The sequence below is a fragment of the Aulostomus chinensis genome, chromosome 19 (assembly GCF_037954235.1).
Source record: "Aulostomus chinensis isolate RoL2024-O1b breed Wild chromosome 19, RoL_Achi_v1.0, whole genome shotgun sequence".
NCBI classification, from domain to species: Eukaryota; Metazoa; Chordata; class Actinopteri; order Syngnathiformes; family Aulostomidae; genus Aulostomus; species Aulostomus chinensis.
The window spans coordinates 9,960,965-9,969,709 of NC_141338.1; positions in this window are offsets into that span (position 1 = coordinate 9,960,965).

The window sequence follows — 8,745 nt, forward strand, 5'->3', positions numbered from 1 at the left end:
TATGTAAATGTCAACTTGGTTTGTGGTAACTTCCAGCGGCAAAATCTCCACTTTAGAGTAGAAAATGTGTTTTAAATTTATTATTATGATCTGTATTAATTATTATCATAAATGAAAATGTCAGTTGTTGTTCTTTGACAAATATGACTGTGGTAAAGCACACAACATACACAGACACACACCAATTCACCGACCCACACACTTTAATCACCTTTGGAGAATTAACATAGAAAGACCTGACTCAAACTTTTACCACTTACCCCAAAAATCTGTGTTCCAACTGGGGACACGACATTTGTTCCACTGGACTATAGGCTTCAGCCTGGTTCCTGAAACGTTACTTCCAGAGTATTTTGGAGTTGTTTGTTGTGTACAAGTGTGAGTCATCAGTCAGCTGGAATAAGAAAATATCCATGACCTATAATTAACTTAATTAAACTTATTAACAAGATTGCGCTACAACAGTGGGGTAACACGACAATCAAGAGAAAAGAGACGTAATTAGAAGGTTAACTACAGTGATGGAGTGAGACCAGATTGAAGGGAGCTGCAGCCGAGTACAGCGATGAAGAAGAGACCGGCTCGGTGGTAGAGTAGCAAACAAAGGGTTGCCGGTTCGATCCTCCCTTCCCCCCGGTGACCTTGTTGAAGTTTCCTGGCGAAAGATACCGAAACCCAAATTGCTCCAGATGAGTAGGCTGACGCTTAACATGGCCTCCACCTCCATCGTCAGTGTGAGTGACTGAGACGACACTGTGAGGCACTTTGAGTACTGCAAAGGTGCAAAGGCGCTAACTTAAAAAGAACTCACTACCAGGTTTAATGCTCTGAGTTCCCCCTCAACAAAGATTTGTGGGACTGGCAGGCGCGCACAAATAAGGACTGTTTAGATGAATGTGGAGTTTAATTCTTAAATTTTGAGTTGTTTTTTTTTTTTTTACATACAAGTGACTCATATTGTCAAATTCTGGCAGACTTTTTTTTTAGCAGCACACAGAAAACCAAAGGGTACGGTGAGTCTGTTCGACTCCGGCTTTCTGATTTGGCTAGAAAACAGCTTGAGGACCACAGAAAGGTGGTGATCTAATGAGTTGCTGTTGAAAAAGGTCCAAATTTAAAACAGAAACAAAACAAATAACAGTCCTAGACTGAATTCAGCCACAGAGAGGAACGACAAACATTTCTACAGCGGTGAACGTGAATCTTTTTTTAATTTTTTTTGCTTTCCTTTTCATGGCTCATGCAATGTTCTACATGCCCACAAGGGAGAGTTGTTAGTCAACAGATGTGCTGAGAATTTGCAGACGACGGATGTCTGAACAGACCTTCGGATAAGTGGACGTTCGACTGCACATTCGTTTGACTTCTATATCTTTATTTAATTACCTTTTATGAGCTCTGAAATTTTTCTTAGTGTCAGCTTCATGCAGGTGGACGGTAATATTGAGGGATTCATGGACACTGATGATAGAAATACCAGATTTTAAACTATAGTTGATGGAATTTGACAAGTTAAATGATTTAATAAATCTGTTCGGGGGGGAAAAAGTGTACTTTTTTTGTCTTTTCACTCTCGGAATTTTCCTCCACTCATTTTGCATGACCGATATAAATGAAATCCGATGTCAAAATCAATTTTGCTCACTAGAAATAAGTTTCCTTATGACATAAAAGTCAAATATTGAAGCATAATCAGAGGGCATCATTAAGACAGCAGAATTCCATTCATGTTTAGACTCATCAGCACTGTGTAATTATGTTTTACCCTGAATTATGAAGGCATTTTGGATATGAAACAGTGCGTATCTATTGAGTCCAAACATAAACTTTGTCTCCTGAGTGCAAACTGCTTTTAACTTCAGTATTTGTTTTGACCTGCATCTCAGAGCGATGTCATTCCTTTTAAACCCAATCATTAAACAGCAAAAAAAAAAAAAAAAAGGCCTTCTGTCTTTCCCTCTCCTGCTTTCTCCCAAACATGAGTGAGAGATAGAGAAGTGCCAATAGTGCCAAGTGCCCTATAAGTAAAAAGGTCTTGCCACAGGCACTTACACTGCAATCACCTGGAAATTGTCTTAGCTTAGCTAGTCCACTCAAGTTGAAGAATGGAGCTCCAAATCAAAGCCAGAATAGCAGAGCCCTGCAGTCATTAGAGACAGGGGGATGAGGAACACACAGCAATGATCTATTACCTTTCCTTGCATATTCTGAAGATCTGCCTCTTATGGTCAGATAACTCAGCTTACTAGCATGACTGACACCGAGAACGTAAGCGCATGTTCCCCTTCTCAGCTTCCTTTTGTTATTCACATTGAAGATCCACAATTGCATGTAAACCAACACTATTATGTCGGAGGAATTTAACGGAACCTCCTTTAGAACTGATGTTTCGCTTGTCTGCCTTGACGGTCATAACCACTGACATGCTATCAAGGAGCTGTGCAAGTGCAGCGAGCCCTGTATGTGGCGATTATCATTACAATAACAATGACAACATTGATCTTTCCTGGAAGTTTATTGGCTGTGTGTGTATCAATAAGGCGGCAGGCAGAGGTGATCCGAGCCGGGCTGCTGGAGCAGTTCCTGTCTTCCTCTCTCCTGCTTTTTGCTTTCTCTGGTTCTAATTTAGTCGTCCTAATCATAAAAGCATCAGAGAGCTGCTGTTGCAGAGAAAACCAAGAGGTGAAACGTTCCCCCTTAAAATTCCATTTTCGCTCGAGTGGACCAACACAACAAGGAACATGCAGGAGACAGACTTCTCAGCAAGGAGATCATATGGCAGAGAGGTTGATCATTAGAGACAGACAACAAACAAGCCTGCTGATATGGGTTTTGTTGTGGTTGCTCCAGTGAGCATGTGAGTCAGGTATACACTCTGACATGTGCAGGTCCACTTTAGGTGAATAAATACCAGCTTTTTCTTGAATACACGGGACAAATACACACAAACACCCTGCGCCTGGATATCTTTTGAACACAGTGCTTACATTTTGCGGGGTTGAGCAATTATATTTGGGGTGTTTGTAATGTCAAAGGGGGACTACATCCTTTGCTGTTACATTACCCATCTAAGCTGGCAGGCCCTCGGACTGCACATAATTGGAGTCATCAGTCTCTATTTCTATGGAGCAGATGTTTCCCCATGTCAGCGGGCCCCTGACAAAGCAAGATGGAGAACCAGCCTTCTTTTAAAGTGTTGCAAAAGAGTCTCCTCTCTCTCTCTCCCTCTCTCTCTCTGCTTTCCTTCCCTCTGCCCATACTATCCTCTGGGATCCCACGGGGAACTGTTCCGACTCCGATCCCGAACGGTGGGGAAACACATTTAAATCAATGCCTGAACCCAAATAAAAAGGTGCGCTGGAGAGAAACAAGGTAGTTAGTGATAGTATTTTTGCGGTTGGCTTGATGACTCGTTTGAACTAAAAGATGGATCCTGGAACCCTCTTGAAAGCCCAGGAAAAGACATTAATGGAAGGTGATTAATAGGCAACTGGGGTAAATGATGGTTATGATACTGGTGCATCACCGCTGGCGTGATGTGATAGAGAGGGCATGACACATAATCCTATTTCGGCAGAGGGAGGACAGAAGTGGGAAGTAACCTGCAGCAGGAATCAAGATTAAATTAATTAGTGAATTGATTAGAAAGAGATAGTTTGGGAAGTGGGTACAAATATTTTGTAATTAGATAAAACGAGCTACAATAAAATTGCTTTTCAAAGACTTTTATATAAGAAAGAAAGAAAGATTTTTGTGTCTACCATTTTGCCAAACAGACGTTTTTGCGTTTTTGTTTTTGCGTTTATTGGGAGCACGTGATGTTTCCGTTTCTGTTCGATTAAGGGGGGGGGGGGGTGAAAAGGAGAAATAAGCGCTGAAAAAAAATAAGAATTTTGTTGGCACTTTCATAAAACAACAAATCTAACATCAAATTTTATGAAAGGAGAAAATTGGACACGCAAAAATAAAACGGCATCTTGTGCGACTATTAACAGAAAATTATTCGCTACTCATTGGGGTGTATTTGTTCTTAAAAAATACATTTGTACTTTTTTTTTCTTAAGAATGCACTGATGTCAAAATCAGAAACATGAGAAGGAGTCGCTGATGTCTGCAGCGGTAATTAGAGCCGACATGTTTTCAAACTCCCCTCAGGAGCGACCTGGAGAAACTGTTCCAAAGAAAAACCAACTCCTCAAATAGTCCCATGTAATATTTCCTCTCCTCTCCGGCGAGCGGGACCGGGTGGAGGAAAATTGCAGGGGTCATTTTAGAAAAAGAAGGGGGGAAAAAGTGTTAGTTTTCTTTGAAACTGAGCGATGGGATGTTATTGTATCAATTTGACTTGATAGAGCCCCAATTAGGCTATTAGCCCCCCCACCGGCCCTGCGCTTGAATCTTCACATCAAAGTCAACACGAAGAAAAGTTTATTTTGGTTCATCAACAGATTATCCAGAATTATTATAAATCGGATGATTATTATTCTCTATACATTTTTCATCTACGCGTGGACATATATAAACATATTTATATAAACTATATGTACGCATATATATATATATATATATATATATATATATATAAAATTTGTATCGGTTTTTTTCTAACTACTAATTACCTTTTCCCTTTTTTCGGAATGATTTGAATATTATGACGTAATACTTTAAGAATCAATGGCAGCTTTCAGTTCAAAAAAAGGGAAAAGGGAAAATAGAAAGAGGGAAAGAAAGATAGGAAAAAAATCACCTCTGCTTTTAGAAAGGAACTCTGAAATGACACACGCTTTATATAAATCACTCAATTACAAAAAACAATATCAAACCGCATATTTCCGCCACAGCATGGCGCTAGGGAACTGTGGGACACTCCGCTATCGGCCATGCATGCTGCATTTTGACATGATAACTGTGTGTGATAACAACTAGAATATGTCTATATCTATATATAGATATAGATATCCCTAATTAAGGATAATAGGAAATATATATTATATATATTAAAGCAATATTTCCTAATTCGCTTTTCTCATTAATAGCCCACATCATTTAAAATAGAAAACTATTATCGTTAATATAGTATACTAAAAGGAAACGAGCTGCTTTTAAATGAAACATGAACTTTTATATTCAACTTCCTTTACATGGAGCTTTTTTCTTCTTTTTTTAACGATGCAATATCTAAACGCCTACTTAAGGCTTATTATATCTTGGCTGTGGTTCTTGATCAAATCTGACGTTAATTAGCAGTGGCACTTATTTAATCACCACCCAAAAATATTGTACACACGACGGCAATGTCGTTTAGCAGTCGCACGCATGCAATCATTTCTATAGTTAATATATATAGTTTTGAATTTTCTTAGTGGTTAAAAGTAAAGTTAAAATTACATGTCTGCTGACTTCTCCTTATACGTCTTGAGCTGGTAAATCTTTAGTTCAAATGATCTTACTCGATTCGGACCGGGCCTGCTGTCGCTCTCTCCTCGGTGTGTGTTCGCAGCCTACCTGGCGCTGGCTGCTGCTGCTGCTGCGGGATACTGCGCGCACACACGCACACGCACACACACACACACACACACACACGCACACGCACGCACACACACACACACACACGCACGCCCGTGCACACACAGGGGAAGAGAGAGAGGGAGAGAGCAAATCATCCTGGTATATTGACGCCTCTCTCTCTGCAAACACACCGGTGTTTCAGTAGCCCGCTGTCCCCCGCCCTCTCCCGCTCCCTCTCGGTCTGCCGCTGCTCTCATTCAGTGAGCAGAATAGTGTGGATCAGCAGAGTCACACAAACAGCTGGCCCGTTGACATCACCTGAAAGCCTCATCTGACAGTTTGTTTGCTCCATCTCAGTTTGACATCGTCACACTGTTTGATCACTGGAAATGACAAGCGTGCAAACCAAGGAATAACAACAGTGCGTCATGATGGGCTACCAAGGCAGCAAAAAGGATGATAACGTAAGAGGAGTTGATTTAAAAAATAAAAAAGACTATTTGCGTATGCTTTAATCTGGTTTCTATTTTTGAGGGCAAAGCAAAATTGGAGTCATGATGTGACAGACAATGTTAAGATTTTCATAAAACTATTTTTTTTTTTAAAAGACGACTACAACTGATTTGAAAATACAGAATTGCACAGCATTTAATTAGGATTGTTTTATTGTTTGTAAAAGTGGAAAATAACCATGGCAGAAAATTAAAATATATGAGAAATATTCGGCTATTCACTGAAAAAGTGCTCATGGTTCACGTGAATCAATGACGATGTACTATTTAAACAATCACGTCATTAATAATGGTATAATTGTGTATTTTTCCAGAGCTGTGTCAGTTATTGTCACTGTAGGTGACACCAGTCTATTGAATGCGTTCTTGTAGACTGAGAGGAACACAGTTGGACAAGACTTCTCTAGGCAGACAAAAACAACATGTTCCTATATATTTTGTGACATGATGGACATCTCTCCCCTTTAGTTGCACTGTTTGAGGGGGTAAATATATATATATATATATATATATATATATATATATATATATATATATATATATATATATATATATTTATACACACACGGTATATTTTCTTTAATCCAGACCAAAGATTCTGACTGTACCTAATTCAGGGATTATAATGAGTATTGTGACAAACTCTCTTGTCCAAACATGCTCTGCCCGTGATGGATGATTCACATCCAAAACTGTTACATACTCCATTTAGGAGGAATCTCAGGTTTCATTAAGTCTCTGCAGATAAATGTACGTCATTGTAAAATGTATGCGAACAGTCAGTGGAGGACCAAGTGATGGCAAGTGTGTGATGAGACGAATAGAGCGGTGTGCAAATGTAGTGACGGGCTTGGTGTCCCGTATTCAACCTGACAGAGAAGCAGTTTAGCATGTTGCTACAGTCTTTAGGCTTTGTGATGTACCAGGAGATGAAATCTACCTACAACAACAATACACATTCACGTGTGTCACCGTCAACAGCCAAGGAAGCAGAAAGCACTAACCTGCCTAGCATTATCTATGCAAGAAGAACCACAGAAGAATATAAAAATACACATTCAAATGTACTTGTGACTGACCTTGTATACAAAATACCAGCAAACAACATGAAACCAGAATAAAATTTCCAAGACTAATTCATCCGTCAAACTCTCAATTTATCTTTTCTTATCTGATCCACAAATCCACCAGTGCATCCTTCGACATCAACAAAGAATCTAATTTTTCCACCTCTGTGGGTTTTTTTTTTCCTCTGCTGAGGACGAGACCCCTGTGCTGCCCCCCCCATCCCGAGAAAAACCTCATTTAGACTGTCAGTCAGGAAAAAAGCGCTCCTTGTTCTGTTCCTTCTGCTCATATCATCGCCCGAACACTAACTCCCCCAGAACTTCCACTCTCTCCCTCAAAAAAAAAAAAAAAAAAAAAAAAAAAAAAAATTCTCCAAATCTGATTATGCTTGTGTTTCATCAGGTTGAGAGATTTGGCTGATGGCGTATTGGCATTTGACTTCTGATTTATCCCCCGCTCCCTTCTCAGCTGCAAATGGAGCACTGCTGCTGGCGGCAAATGCATGACTAGTCCACGTTTCATCACATCCTATGCAAATCGTATGAGCGTTTTACCATTTTGCCAATTCATTTAAACGCTGCTGATAAATTTCACACAAACTATCCACAAGTGATACTTCCTTCCAACTACTGAACAGACAGGAGAAAAAAAATGCAAAAAGCTGATCTGTATCAAAAACACTGCTGTACTTAGACCTCAATTGACCCAAAATTTTGAGATATAGCATCTCTTTTGCTTCTGGTCCTGAAAGTCATCATCTGAAGGCATTCCTCCATGCTGACACTTTGGCCATCTGAGAGCCTCACCTCCACATCAATTCCATTAGCCGCCAAGATGACTTCTTGAGGATAAGAAACAGATCTGGAGTGACAGCCAAATGGAAATTCTTTGACACACTTAAAGTGATTGACCACAATAGAAGAAAACTGACTGACGTGGAAAAAAAAACAAAACACGCCACTCTACTTCCGTCTCAGTCTGGTGAACTTGTGGGAAATGGGAAATTCAAATTTTTCAGAGTAACCCTCATCTTTTTCATCACTGGTTGACAAATGTAGTTCTGGCTGAACCATAGAGAAGGAACTTTGGAGTCAAATTCCTGTTAATCAAGAGCGTAGATTCTCAAATGAACATGTCCATTATTTGCTTGTCTTGTGTTTCTGCAAAATGCAAACATCTAAATTTAATTTGGAGCGCCTAAGTGTCAATACAATTATGAGTTTCCTTACTAATCAATTTTACCAGCTAAAGCACAGGTAGTGGTTTCCAGTGCTTAGGCACCTCATAGTACTTAGCTAAGCTTATACTGTAGGAAGATACCTTAAAATATGAAAAATAACATGTAGGGAGAATACTTGATAGCTATCTCAGCTAGCAGCTGGTTAGCTTACCTTATCAAAATAAATTGGTATTAGAGTTGCCTGTCTTGCTTGCTGAGGAACGTTGGGTTGAGACACAGGTTGGAGGCAGGTCTCAATGAACACTTCTGCGTCATCATCCCCTGGGCCCAGCAGACCAAGAGTCCTGGCAATGTTGGCATCCAGAATAATCAAGCTAATGAGATTGTAAAAATCAGAGGCCACACCTCACCACTGGAGTCAAGGGCTGCTCTTCCACGTGCTGAGAGTTGACCACTTGCTGAAGAACCCTGAGGATA